The sequence below is a fragment of the Podarcis liolepis genome (genome assembly GCF_965112155.1).
Source record: "Podarcis liolepis genome assembly, chromosome: Z".
NCBI lineage: Eukaryota > Metazoa > Chordata > Lepidosauria > Squamata > Lacertidae > Podarcis > Podarcis liolepis.
Window position 1 is genome coordinate 8,625,371 of NC_139570.1, and position 14,047 is coordinate 8,639,417.

Genomic DNA, 14,047 nt, shown 5'->3' on the forward strand with positions numbered 1-14,047 from the left:
AGTCCTGGATTTACAGAAGCCATCTGATTTGATCCTGAAATGTCCTGCTCTTCCTTAGGATGTCCATATTTACATTGGAGAAATGCTGGAGGGTATGGCAGGGCATCCCAATTTTCATCAGAAATGTTGGGATGTCCCTATTTTCATCAGAGAAATGATGGAGGGTATGGGTTTCCTCTGGCCTTGGCCCTCACACCTTAATTCCAGCCTTTCCCCAAACCCATAAGGAGTTTTTGTTCTTTCTATGTCTTTGCTGTCACATCTGACTGCCCAGTTAAGCTCTGTGGGGGTCAGTTCACACTTGCAGATTGTGTGAACTGTCTCAGTTGAGCAGCTTAGTTTAATGGGGCAATAGGAAGTTTTGCCTGTAGCTAGATGGTTGTTGCTTCACACAAGCATGCCATTAATACAGTCATCATGCAGTGAATATGCACATGTGAACTAGTCCTTGAATGCCTTTCTGTAGCCTTAGGCTCATGCAGGTGGGAATGGATGAGAAAGCAAAACAGGAACAGAGCTGGGCTTCCATGGTCACCAAGTGGGGCACTGCTTAAATGTCTTACCCCCTGATAAACTATGCAAAATAAACAGACATGCAGGTGTGCCTAGATTGTGCACTTTATTCAGAATCCAGGTTGCATTGTTTGGGTTGTGCTGGTGCTTGTGTGAATCCAAGCTCTGCCTGTCAGGAGCCAAGAGTCCAGAGGCAACCAAGACTCAGAGCCTGCTGCTGGAGACTGGGAACCTGAGATGGAGAGGAGCCCCAGAACAACCTCCCAAACCACCAAGGGCTATGGGGCCAGAACCAGCTCCCTCATGGGTGCCGTCACCTGGGGAACCAAACATCCCACCTCAATGGGTCAGCAGCAAAAGGAGCAAAACAGATGAGAGGCGATGAAGAAGAGAAGGAGTGCCTGCCCTCAGGCCAAAAGGCTGGCCCTTTAGGAATCTAAGGTTATCCAGAAGTTATTTTCACTCAAAGAATTCTGGGAACTGTAGTTTATTAAGCCTGCTGGGAATTGCAGCTCTTGAGGGAGAAGGGTAAACTACAGTTCTGAAGTTTCCTTGGGGGAAGCCATGTGCCTTTAATGTACATTGTGTACACTGTCTCTGTCTGCTCCCAAACTTTGTGGGAGCAATTTGCTCTCTCAGAGCTATCTGTGGACTGACTCAACTACATTAGTAAAGAAAAAGTGTTTTAAATGCGTTATAACACTGTGACACCAGATGGTGCTGTGGAGTCCCGTCTTTTGGCAACACGGTTTCCCATTTAGAGGTTTACAATGTGCTTTCCTAAAACATTTTTTTTTTATGCACCTAGATTCAGTCTTAGGCCCTGTTGCTCCTGCCTTGCCATGGCACGTGAGACCTAGCATCAGACCAGGGCAGGACACTGCCCTGCTCTGCCTGTAAGGCACTATTGCCCTCAACCTGAAGGCCATCAGAATTGGTCCAAAACAAGAGAGGCCTTTCTGTCATATGTCATCCATAGGTCAGTGGTCTGCTTACTTTACCACACATCTAATCCCTGTATACAACTATGAAAAAATCAACAAGATCTCTACAAAAATCTGGAAATATGTAGGTGCTGTGTGGGAATCTAACCATCCAGGACACAGCTGTAATTGCACTCTCTGATTTATAAAATATGTATCAACATTAGAGCGAACTGTAACATGATCTGTAGCAATTTTTCTACATCACAAAAATGCTTCCACTTTTGTCTTTTTTTTCTTCTTCAAGGATCTGCTTTCTCATTCTGTTGCATATCTTTCTGAGCCTCCCCCTGGAAATATTGAAATCAACAGTTAAAATGGAAATATGCTAAAGACGCATAGTTTTGTCTTTATTTGCCTTGGCTAGGGGCAAAGTGTTAGTACATTATGTGGCTGAGATGCAACAGAGCAGACAACAGCAAAGAAAGGAACATTAGATGTTTATGTATAGATGCAAATCACATTGCTAACAGAGAGCCCAATGCAGAATAATTCTGGAGGGTTTAGCATAGCTGTTCATCATGATGTTGCATAACTGTTGGACAAGTCTTTCTTGTGCTGCTCAAGCTGAGCAAAGCAAAGCCAAAAGGCTTCATATTGAAGAACTGGTGCTTGGGACACAGAGTCCAGATTCTGGTCACTTTTGTCCTTCTCCCCATAACATGGGACCTGCATGCTTGCGCAGTGTTTACTGTACTGCAGATAGTGCACTGCTGTATACCTGCTTCCTCCTTGGAGTTCAGATACCTTAACCAAAGGGGAAGCCCCAGTGGTGTAGTGTGGGGGGCCTAGGGGGACATGGCACCGGGCACAAATTTCTGAGAAGGCGCAACCAGGCACCTCCATAACAGGCTCATTCATTGACGTCAGAGCTGAAGGGAGGCAAGCCATACTTGGGCCAGGCCTTCGGGGCTGGTGCAGTGCCTCTTTCTCGTGGCCAGTGAAGGGATACCCATGCACACCCCTGGGTCAGCTAAGAGGGAGGGAGGGAAGGAAGGCAGGAAAGTACTGCCAGAGCTGTGTGTGTTGCCCAGAGAGCTTCAATACAAGGATTAGAGAGTGAGACAATACAGTGGAGCTTTGGAAATTTGTGTTTCTCTGTCTTATCTCTGCTCCCAGGTTGGGACTAGTTTGCAAGGAGAGACACCCTGGCAGGGGAAGGGACTGACCGCTGCTCAGTCCACCAGGGGGTGCAACATCTGCCCCACCCCAGGCACTGGCAACCCATGCTAAGCCCCTGGGAGGCCCTGCTCCTGTGTGCATTCCACAAATGTAGGCTGCTACCCTGCAGTCCTTTCCAGCCCCTCCAGAAACAGTCCAGCAGTTTATAAGATACAGCAGTCCCAGGGCTCCCAATACATAGGGCTATCTCCATTTAACATTGGTTACCAGCTGAAGCTATGGGTACCAGAACAACTCTGGGCGGGGGTGGGGGGGAGAGTGTGAGTGAGCAGTGGGATTTGGCAGCAGCTCACGTGAAAGGGTGGTGTTGGTTCATTGGCAACCTCTGCCACCATCACTCATTCCACTGCCCAGCCAACCCTCCATCAAAGTTAGCTACTGAATGGGGGTTCTGCTTCCTGTCGTTAATTTCTTCCAGCAACAAAACGTTCGTGCTTATCTTGAGATGGATGGATAGCACTGGCAATTTTAACTCAAAATCGTCAACTTGTGCAGAGGGAGAGAAGGGAAGTCAGTCCCTTCCTCAGCCGTCTAGGACCAGCGATTCCTTCAGCACCAGCAAAGGGCACAATAAGGAAGCAGCCAGGGCCACCGGCTTTTCTGAAGGACCAACAACTTTTGGCTCCTCCTCTTGAACTGTTCCCATTCCAGCTGTTCATTATAAGTGTCTGAGTTTGGTCTTTCTCCCCGCATCCCTCTCCAGCCCCTTCCTTTGTGTCTCTGTCTTTTTTCTTTTTTACTGTGAGCTGAAGTGCAAGGAATGTCTTATCCTTGATCTCTGTAAGCCTCTGCGGGAGCCTTTTTCCAGCTGAACAGCAGGGTAAAAACCACTCACGTAAATGAATAGCCTTTCAATAAGCTTGGTGACAGTTGACTTCCAGTGTCAGTGAGTTCCGTAGATCATCAGTTTGTTCTACGAACAAAATAAACCATTCATTCCTTGGCTGAATGTGCTTGCACCACGTGAAGTAATGCTGAATTTACAAAAGGGTTTTGTGTGGAGAACTACACAGCAGGTTTCCATACTGTAAGCCCAGATCCCTCCTGAACAGCGCCAAATGTGTCCTCCTCTAGCTTTGCCTGTTCTCACTTTGCTTCCTGCAACACTGTTCAGATCATTGCTCTCCCTAAGGCATTTAGCAGATATTTCCTCTCTCGGAGCACACACTTGTGGGAGATTAGCAGGGAGGAGTTATAATAGGTTTCCCTTCCTTCCCCACCACCCTTCCTTATTCCTCTATGTGGCTCCACCCAAGGGGGGGTGTTGGCATAGGACCAACTTCACCAACTTCAAAAGAGTTCCCTTCTGCCAGTTGCTTTTACTCTCTTTGGGGGGCGGGGGAGATATTGCAAATCATTGATTATTCCAAGAAGTCTTAGACCCAGAGAAAGAAATAAAGAAAATAAATAATAAGCCAGAACAAATAGTGTAGTAAAATGCTTGCCTATCCAGTAGCAGGAATTCAGCGAAATGACCATTTATTTATTTATGCATTTGTTTATTTTTAAATGTTTTTAATCTGTCTTTGCTCCAGCCCTGACTACAGATTGGCTTACGATAGAATTGCTTTAGATAATCTATAAAGCCATTAAACAACATACCATCGAGAAATCAGAAGGCAATTAAAAGCAGCAAGTTATTTTGTTATTGCCTTCTCTCCCCCCCCCCCCGCCCCCGGAAAAAAAGATAACAAGGAAAATGGGGGAGATGGCACAAAAGGGAATCCATACTTAGAAGGAATTGTGTCAGAAAATGATATCATGCTGATATATTTTGGTTCCAAACTTAAGATTATCTCACAGACCTTCAGAGATGCTATATTGGATCTTCATTCTCACCCAGAGAATTCTGAAATCAATCAGTCTATTCATGCCTTCACATCTGCTGAGCTTGCAGATGAATAAAACTTTGTCTGCCACTTTAACAGTTCACTGTTTTGGCAAGCAAATTGTTTCGCTCTTTCCCCCCCTGTCCTAGGGACACACTGTGAACCAGCTCCTTATATTTAAAATCTGCATTTTGTTCACTGTTACCTCGGGGTCAATGAATTTTTCATTAGCTACAACGCTGTTCTACTCAGACCATTTCATGGATGTAACATAGGTAGACTCACAACAGGGAAGATTTTACATTTCTTAATTAATTGCTTGTCGCAGAGGTAACAAAGTTGCTGGGACTTGAGATAAATTAGGAACAGCAGGGCAAGTATCAGGAACCAGTGTAGGGGCCTAAAGCACCAAACAAGGATCTAGACCCAACTTGGATCACCAGTTCTTTTTGGACCACAACTCCTACCACCCCAAGCCAGCAGGCCCAGTGTTCAGGGATGATGGGAATTGTAATCCAAAACAGCTAGAGATACAGGTTTGGGAAACTGATCTCTAGACTATTCTCAGGATTATGTGCTTGCTGAACCTGCCTCTCTGGATGAAAGCACCTCATAATAATAATAATTTATTATTTTTACCCCGCCCATCCAACTGGGTTTCCCCAGCCACTCTGGGGGGCTTCCAACAGAATATTAAAATACAATATCCTATTAAACATTAAAAGCTTTCCTAAAAAGGGTTGCCTTCAGATGTCTTCTAAAAGTCTGGTAGTTGTTTTTCTCTTTGACATCTGGTGGGAGGGGGTTCTACAGGGCAGGTGCCACTACCGAGAAGGCCCTCTGCCTGGTTCCCTGTAGCGGTAGAGCTGGGTATCATCTGCATACTGATGAACACCCAGCCCAAGCCCCCTGATGATCTCTCCCAGTGGCTGCATGTAGATGTTGAAAAGCATGGGGGAGAGGACAGAACCCTGAGGCACAAGTGAGATCCCAGGGGTCTGAACATTCACCCCCCCCCACCACTTTCTGCACACATCCCAGGAGGAAGGAGTGGAACCACTGTATAACAGTGCCCCCAGCTCCCAGCCCCTCTAGACGGTCTGGAAGGATTTTATGGTTGATAGTGTCAAAAGCTGCTGAGAGATCCAGCAGAACTAGGAAACAGCTCTCATCAACCCGTCATCAACCCATGATGAGGCCTGAATCCCGACTGGAAGGGATCCAAATGGTCCGCTTCTTCCAGGCGTGCCTGGAGTTGTTCAGCAACCACTCACTCAATCACCTTGCCCAAGAATGGAAGATTTGAGACTGGACAATAGTTGGCCATATTTGCAGCATCTAAAGATGGTTTTTAAAGAAGCGGTTTGATAACCACCTCTTTCAGCGGGTCTGGGAAGGCTCCCTCACAGAGAGAAGCATTCACCACCCCGCGAAGCCCATTGCCCAGCCCTTCCCGGCTAGCTTTTATAAGCCAGGATGGGCAAGGATCAAGGAGACAGGTGGTTGGTTTCACTCGTCCAAGCAGCCTGTCCACATCCTTGGGGGGTAACAGATTGGAATTGATCCCACACAACCTGACTAGACAGGACTCTAGCACTCTCCTGCCCCAGCCCTCCTCCCACGGTGGAGTCTACCTCTTCCTGAATCTGAGCAACTTTATCTGCAAAAAACTTTGCAAAATCATTGCAGGAGATCATGTGGTCCATACTGGGCCTCGATGTAGCAGGTGGTTCTGCTAAATTGCGGACCACCTGAAAGAGTCTTCTGCTGCTGTTTTCTGCAGATGCAATAGAGGCAGTGAAAAAAGTCTTCTTCGCCATTACTACTGCCACTTGGTAGGCTCGACGTTGAGCTCTAACCTGTGTCCGGTCAGCTTCAGAATGAGTTATCTGCCACCAGTGCTCTAGCCATCTCAGTGTTTGTTTCACTGCCCTCAGATCAGTGGAAAACGATGGGGCTGTCCAGGCTCCATGCAATCAGAGAGGGCGCTTCAGAGCCAAACAGTCAATGGCCCTGGTTAACTCCGCATTCCAGCGGGCCACCAGGGAATCAGCTGAAAGGCCATCAACATGGGATAAAGCATCCCCTACCACTCTCTGGAAACCATTTGGATCCATTAAGTGGTGGGGGCAGACCATCCAAATTGGTCCCACCTCCCTGCAGAGGGGAAGGGTCGCGGAGAAGTCCAGTTGCACCAGGAAGTGATCTGACCATGGCACTTTAGTTTTGCTTTTTCTTAGGGTCAGATCACCAACATCCATAGAGGTGAACATAGAGGTCCAAGGCATGTCCGCGGCTATGAGTTGGGCAAGACTTGTTCAGGGACAGCCCCATGGAGGCCATGCTTTCCACGAAGTCCCGAGCGGCCACTTGTAAGATCGTGTCGGCATGGATGTTAAAATCCCCTAGGACAACCAAACTAGGTGTCTCCAGGAGAACATCTGCCACGACCTGAAGCAGCTCAGGCAGGGAATCCTTGGTGCAGCAGGGAGGTTGGTACACCAAAAGGAATCCAGTACTGCCCCTATTGCCCAACTTCGAGAACATGCACTCAGAGAACTGGGTCTTTCCAACAGGACGTCTGGTGCAAACTAATGTCTTCCTAAAAATCACTGCACCCCCCGCTCCTGCCCACAAGGCCTGGGTTGCTGTGCGTAAGAGAAACCTGGTGGACCAGCAGTGGCAAGAACAGGCCCTTCTGCTTCATCCAACCAAGTCTCTGTTACACATGCCAGGTCAAGTCCTCCATCCATGATCAAGTCATGGATGGCAGTGGTCAGCAGCACCTTCAGGTCATATGGGTATCCCTTGCTGATTCCAGCATCTGTCTGGTCAAGACCAGACCTGGAGGCAGGGATAGTCCTCAAACAACGCCTAAACCCGCCTCCTCGGTAATGACATGGTCTGGTCTTAGTGTAACTCCTCCTCCTACCCGTGATCACTGAGATCGGTTTTCCCAGTGCATCTCCCCCTGTGGAACCTGCCCCAGCCATTTTGTTGGCTGGGACCCACTCCCAGGCAGCCCTGACCCCTCTCTTTAAGAACAAAATAAAACCTTAAGGGGGGGGACACACAATAAAACAATACAAACCAAAAACAGTAAAAATTACAGATATACCAAAATTAAACAAACTCCCGAACCCGACTAAACATTCATCCCACCCCCCCACACACAAAAAATTTAAAAGGGAAAAAAGAAATTTTAAAAACATTTTTAAAAGAACTCTGCACTGTTCTGAGTCCTCCTGGGCAGCAGCAGCAGTGGCAACACTCCTTATGAGGCCTGTCAGGCCCTGCCCTGGGCCAGGTGGTGAGTGACAGGAACGGGCCCTTAGGCACTCACGCAGGCGAGTCCTCCTGGACAAGCCAGTAATGGTTATGAAGAATCGAAAGCTTCTACATAAGATAAGTTGAAGACAGGAGATCGGGGGGGGGGGCAGAATCCAGTTTAGCCTTTATGCACAGATTCAGGGTGTTCCAGCACCCAAAAGCCCACCCAGAACAAACAAATTGTTCCATCAGTTTCAAGGTAAATTAATGAATGGTTTTTGACTCTGCAAAACAGGAAGTTTTAATTTGTATGCTGACGCTATTGCTTCAAAATGGCACTCTGACATTCAGCTGCTATGACAACAAATTACCTATACCTCGCTAACTCTTTAGTTATGGAAAGGCCCGTTTTCCCAGAAAAAGGGGAATGTGCTAGGCTATCTATTTGACAAAAACAACTGCTTTTGACCACCTTTTGCAAATCCTTCTCTTCTGTGGACTCAGATCTTTAGAGCTGTACGATCACAGGGATGGAGAGGGTTTAGTATGTATGCTTAAGAGGGTGAGGTTCTCAAATTCAACAGGATCAAACATATTGGGGCACCTTATTGATTAATTGCTAACAGCATCTCTAATCATTGGCTTCTTTGGCAACAAATCACCTATACTTGGCCAACCCATTCTCCCAAGCAAACGGAAATATGCTGGGCTATCTACTTAACAGAGGAAACTGGTTTGCCTTTTTTCTCTCTTTTGCAACCTTCCTCTTCTTAAACAGTAAAGATTAAAACAGATTGTTGTTGTCCTTGGCATCCATCTGTCTCAGGAGACAATGGAGTATGCCTCCAGGGGTGAAGTCAGACTGCTGGAGAATCATGGCACTCTCTGTAGCTTCAGAGACTGGTAAGTCCTAACTGCTGCTTCTTGCATTGTTTTTGCTGCAGCACTGAAGCAGCTTCTCCAGGGCAGTGTCTCTGGAGGTCCTGGGCTGCCCAGAAAAAAGGCCCCCTCTCTCAGCCTTGCTAATGTGGTCCAAAGGAAAGCAGAGACTCCACTCTGCATTTGTGTAAGTTTTACTCCTGAGCAGTGGCGTAGCGTGGGGGGTGCCAGGGGGGCCGGCCGCACCGGGCGCAACATCTGGGGGGGGCGCGCTCGCTGCCTCCGGAGTCGCCGAAGAGCCTCGGGCGCAGGCTGTAGCGGAGCCGCATGTCTCGCGGAACCGACGAGCTGTGCGCGCGTCCGGGCTGAAGGCGCCCGGCAGGCAGCGGCTCTCAGCGCTCGCCGCGGAGGACACGCCAGGCAGCCCCTCCTCACAGCCCCGCCTCCGCCGGTGCTGCTGCAGCTGCTGGGCCGTTGCATTTTCCTCGCCTCTCTGCCCCCCTCCTCCTCCGGGCAAGCGGCGTCGTTTGGGCGGCAGCGCCAGCGGCAACTCGCAGGTTAGGGGTTAGGGGGGGCGCAAATTACTTGCCTTGCCCCGGGTTAGGGGGCGCAAATTACTTGCGTTGCCCCGGGTGCTGACAACTCACGCTACGCCGCTGCTCCTGAGCCTTTTCTTCTCCCCAATATATCCTGCAAGGTAGTGGAGGTTTAAGGAATGCAGGTGGCGCTGTGGGTTAAACCACTGAGCCTAGGACTTGCCGATCAGAAGGTCGGTGGTTTGAATCCCTGCGACGGGTGAGCTCCCATTGCTCAGTCCCTGCTCCTGCCAACCTATCAGTTCGAAATCACGTCAAAGTGCAAGTAGATAAATAGGTACCGCTCCGGCGGGAAGGTAAACGGCATTTCCGTGTGCTGCTCTGGTTCGCCAGAAGCGGCTTAGTCATGCTGGCCACATGACCCGGAAGCTGTACGCAGGCTCCCTCGGCCAATAAAGCAAGATGAGCATTTTCCTTCTCTCGATGGGCTAACTTCCCAAGTTGATGAGAGTCACCTGCTCCTCTCTTCTATCTACAGCACATGCAGAAGCCGCCATCTTGACCATTGGACCCACTCTTAGTCTTATCCACTCAATCCGCTGGAGCCTGGCCTGCAAACACTTCCAATCCTGTGCCTGTCAAGGAAGAGAGTCTGGGCGCAGGCTCATAGTGACGCTCGCCCTGCTCCAAGGATGTGCAACCTCCACATGCCTCACTGGCTGCAGCGGCCTCTTCGTGTTGTTTCCTGCCCTGCAAAACCCACCGTGTCTGCACATCTCTCTCTCGCTCTCAATAGGTACTGCTCAACCGTAATGAAAGTATTATGGAGAATCTAAATGCAAGCATTGTGGACAGTAAAAAAAAAATCTACATTTTGACGTATGGGGGAAATAGTTTTATATGCATGCGGCAAAGGACAAAGGGGGTAGGAAGTCAGTCTATGCATGGGATGGCAAGGTGGGGATCCATACACTCGCAGGACTCATATCTGGACTATCACTGGGGCCATTCTTGTACCCACCTAACTTATTATCATCGTTAAAAAGTTTATCTTACTTTGTTAAAGTACGTGACGTTGTGTGTCTATAAAAATTATATCATCTCATTGGAGTAAACCTATGTCAAAGATGTGTAAACAAGGGAGAATGATCCCTGTGATTTGCTTGAACAAATATCATGCTATATAAAATCTGTGCTGTTATAGTAAGGGTTAGGCAGCGATCCTCTGTACACTTACTTGGAAATATTCATTAATCTAACTTTCTGTTGTTAGCTAGCCTACAATCTTCAGGATCAATGGAGGAGGCATACAAATCTAATTAATAATAATAGTAATACTCAAATATGTATCTCCTACTTTTCAGCTCAATTGTTTCAGTTTTGTACTGTAGTCTACTTTGAGTATTCATTCCACAGACAAAAAAGAGTCAATGTATTTAAAAAGAGACACAACAGTTAATTTTTACCAAAACATCGTCTGCCTCTCAGGCTTGTTGAGCAATGTAAAATAAAAAGATATTCAGGAAGCAGCAAAACAAAAAGAAAAAAAATCAAGGAAGAGGCAAGGTGGGCCTCCCGAAGCAGGGAGTTGCCTAACGAAAGGTGCTGCCGCAGAAAAGTCTCTGCCCTCTGTCCCCACCAACCATACTGCTGATTTCAGGACATGAAGAAAAGCTTCCCATGCACAGGCAAGTTTCATATGGGTGACTCCCATTTAGATCTGGGAGACTGACTTTTGAGTAAATAAGCGCAGCCAGGCTCTTACTCTATGCCTAAGCTTTTAGCACATGTAAGATTTACATCAGGAACAAACAGGATGGGGGAGAAAGAAAGATTGGCATTGGGATCTGCTGCCACCTGAGGGGGTCACCTCACCTTGCTGCGCAGGTGGACTGGGCCTGATCACAGGTGCATTGAATTGAAAAGCTGGAACATGCACACTGCGGACAGTGGTCTTAGTCGTTCAGTGACACTCAGGATGAGGAGTATGGGTCTTCTATATCATTCACAGTTGCCTAGCCTCTCTGGCACCCTTTAACTGCCACACTGTCTTTGCTACCAGAAGGCTTGATTATGCACAGGTTTGACTTTATGCTCTCTTGTTTTTAACACTGTTGCTTTAAAAATACTTTCTCCTTCCTTTTTTTAAAAAAAATAATAGAAAACTAAAGCCAGCCTCAGCTTGTGCAAAAGCAAAACGACCCGTGTATCTTCCGCCACAGAAAGCTGACAGAATGGAAGGTGTGCGTATGGAGGGGTGTCTTTTGAGATTTTCTTACTTTTTTGCTTTGTGATGACTGGCTTCAAGCCCACACATTTATTGAATACACAATAGGGAGTTGGGTACGACTGCAGAAATAAATTTTATTAACACACATTTGCTGCTGCTGCTGCTGCTGCAGAAGGAGCAGACAGAGAGAGACAGACAGAATAATCTCCTTTAGCCTTCTCTGGCTTGCAGAGTTGGCATCATAGCTGGTCAAGTCAATTAGTGGTATAATGTACGACAGGTTTTATTTAAAGGGGGCTTTAATTAAAGTTTTGATACAATGCTCATGCAAACCAACAATCTGTCTTTGTGGGATACATATTATCCAGAAATTGATTTTAACTTCAGCACTAATTTATAGGCTGTCCCCTTCAATAAGTGTGATTCCTTGGGAGATATTAAAATCTGCTTGCCCCAGATAATTTAGGCCGTGTTCAGGGTTTGAGAACACACTTAACCTAAAGCAAATAATATACCTGATTGTTGAGCAAAGAATCTGAATGATTTTCAATTATCCTTTTTCACATGTGGCAGGAGTGCAAAAGGCACAAAACTTGTTTTGTGAATCCCACAAAAAAGGGAGTAGATCCATTCTCCAGTATCTTGTGTAATTAGTGCTGTAGATTTAACTATCCATTTTAGTTTAGTTCGGATTTTTTGATTTTTTGGGGGGGTATATTATATGCTAGGAAGCTTAACAGCTCTTAAGAGAGGTTTCCTTCTTTCCCTATGGGATTTTAAGATGGTCAGTGAGAGAAAACTTCCATTTACACGCCCTGCTAAAATATAAAAAGGTGCTTCAGGTTCCTATGTCCTTAGCAAGTCCCTTGCCATTTGCTGACAAATATTTGCAAAACAACCCCCCCCACACACACAAAACCCCCAAACCATATGTTTCTCACTTACAGTTGTTGTCCTTCAGTAGAAAAATAGATCAGTTCAATAGGGCTTAACTAAGTAGCTCTTGGAAGAAGAAACAACAGCGCCCCAAATATGAAGAGCAGTTCTTGGGAGAAAGCAGCTACAGAAACAAATTTGTTCAAATTTAAAAAAAAATGTTTTTGAGAGGTTTGTAGCCATCAGTTCCATGTGGTTAGCTCAGTTCCAAGAAGCGGTGATCACCACACTGATTAAAAATGAGAGGCTGGGACTATTAACCTCTTTATAAAAGCCAAACAACCCAGCTCTTTCTTCAACAAACAAACAAACAAACAAACAAACCCCAAAACAAAACCCACCCCTTCACAGGTGCATACACACACACACACACACACACACACAGAGCACACACAATATGATTTGTGGTTCTAATGTAAGAGCCAAAAGACTCAGGTGAATAGCTGAAGGCTCACCCAGCAGTAGTAACATAGGCTACAAGACAAGGTAGGGGATTGACCTGGGCAATTAAACTGAAATATTTTTATGGATTGGAATTCTAACTAGTGAGCCAAGAGGCGGCTTTTTTAAACTTGACATTTTAACAAGTGCAAGGCATAAATCTATGTATGACCGTTTGCTCCCAGTGTGTGGAGTGTGTGAGAAATGGAACAGGAACGAGGCCTGGAGATTCAGAGGCAGCTTTTTCCTTCTGTGCTTGTAAAGAGCTTTGACAGACTAAGAACCAATATATGTAGACATTACCGCATTACAGCAGTAACATCAATGGGGTTCCCCCTTTTTGCCCCTTTTTGGTTTTGGTTTTTTATGAGGTTGAGTACATGCTGGAATCAAAGTTACTTTAACTACACTCGGGACATAATTCAGCCTACAGTTGTTGTTGTTGTTGTTGTTTAGTCGTTTAGTTGTGTCCGACTCTTCGCGACCCCATGGACCAGAGCACGCCAGGCACTCCTATCTTCCACTGCCTCCCGCCGTTTGGTCAGACTCATGTTTGTAGCTTCAAGAACGCTGTCTAGCCATCTTGTCCTCTGTCGTCCCCTTCTTCTTGTGCCCTCAATCTTTCCTAACATCAGGGTCTTTTCCAGGGAGTCTTCTCTTCTCATGAGGTAGCCAAAGTATTGGAGCCTCATGATCTGTCCTTCCAGTGAGCACTCAGTGAGCTGATTTCCTTAAGAATGGATACGTTTGATCTTCTTGCAGTCCATGGGACTCTCAAGAGTCTCCTCCAGCACCACAGTTCAAAAGCATCAATTCTTCGGCGATCAGCCTTCTTTATGGTCCAGCTCTCACTTCCATACATCACTACTGGGAAAACCATGGCTTTTACTATACAGACCTTTGTTGGCAAGGTGATGTCTATGCTTTTTAAGATGTTGTCTAGGTTTGCCATCGCCTTTCTCCCAAGGGGCAGGCGTCTTTTAATTTTGTGACTGCTGTCACCATCTGCAGTGATCATGGAGCCCAAGAAAGTAAAATCTCTCTCTCTTTTTTTAAAAAAATGATATTTATTGAAAGTTTAAAATTACAGAAAAAAGTGAAAAAAGAGAAAAAAGAGATTAAACAATACAAGTCAATACATATAAAAAGAAAAGAAAAAAAGAACAAAACACACAATACATCAAGACCAAAAACAAAAGCAAAAAAATTAAAAATAGATCCAATATTTGCATATCTTTGTCTTTCATT

General features: G+C 46.3%; 1 long non-coding RNA gene across 1 annotated transcript; it reads right to left on the reverse strand.

Moving 5' to 3' along the window:
* Positions 1–1,620: 1,620 nt before the first annotated feature.
* On the reverse strand, positions 1,621–12,664 carry LOC310698877. Its single transcript, XR_014521763.1, has 3 exons — positions 12,368–12,664; positions 3,514–3,591; positions 1,621–1,786 (listed from the first exon to the last, which is right to left on the reverse strand). It is a non-coding gene; the product is annotated as an uncharacterized lncRNA (long non-coding RNA).
* Positions 12,665–14,047: the final 1,383 nt, after the last annotated feature.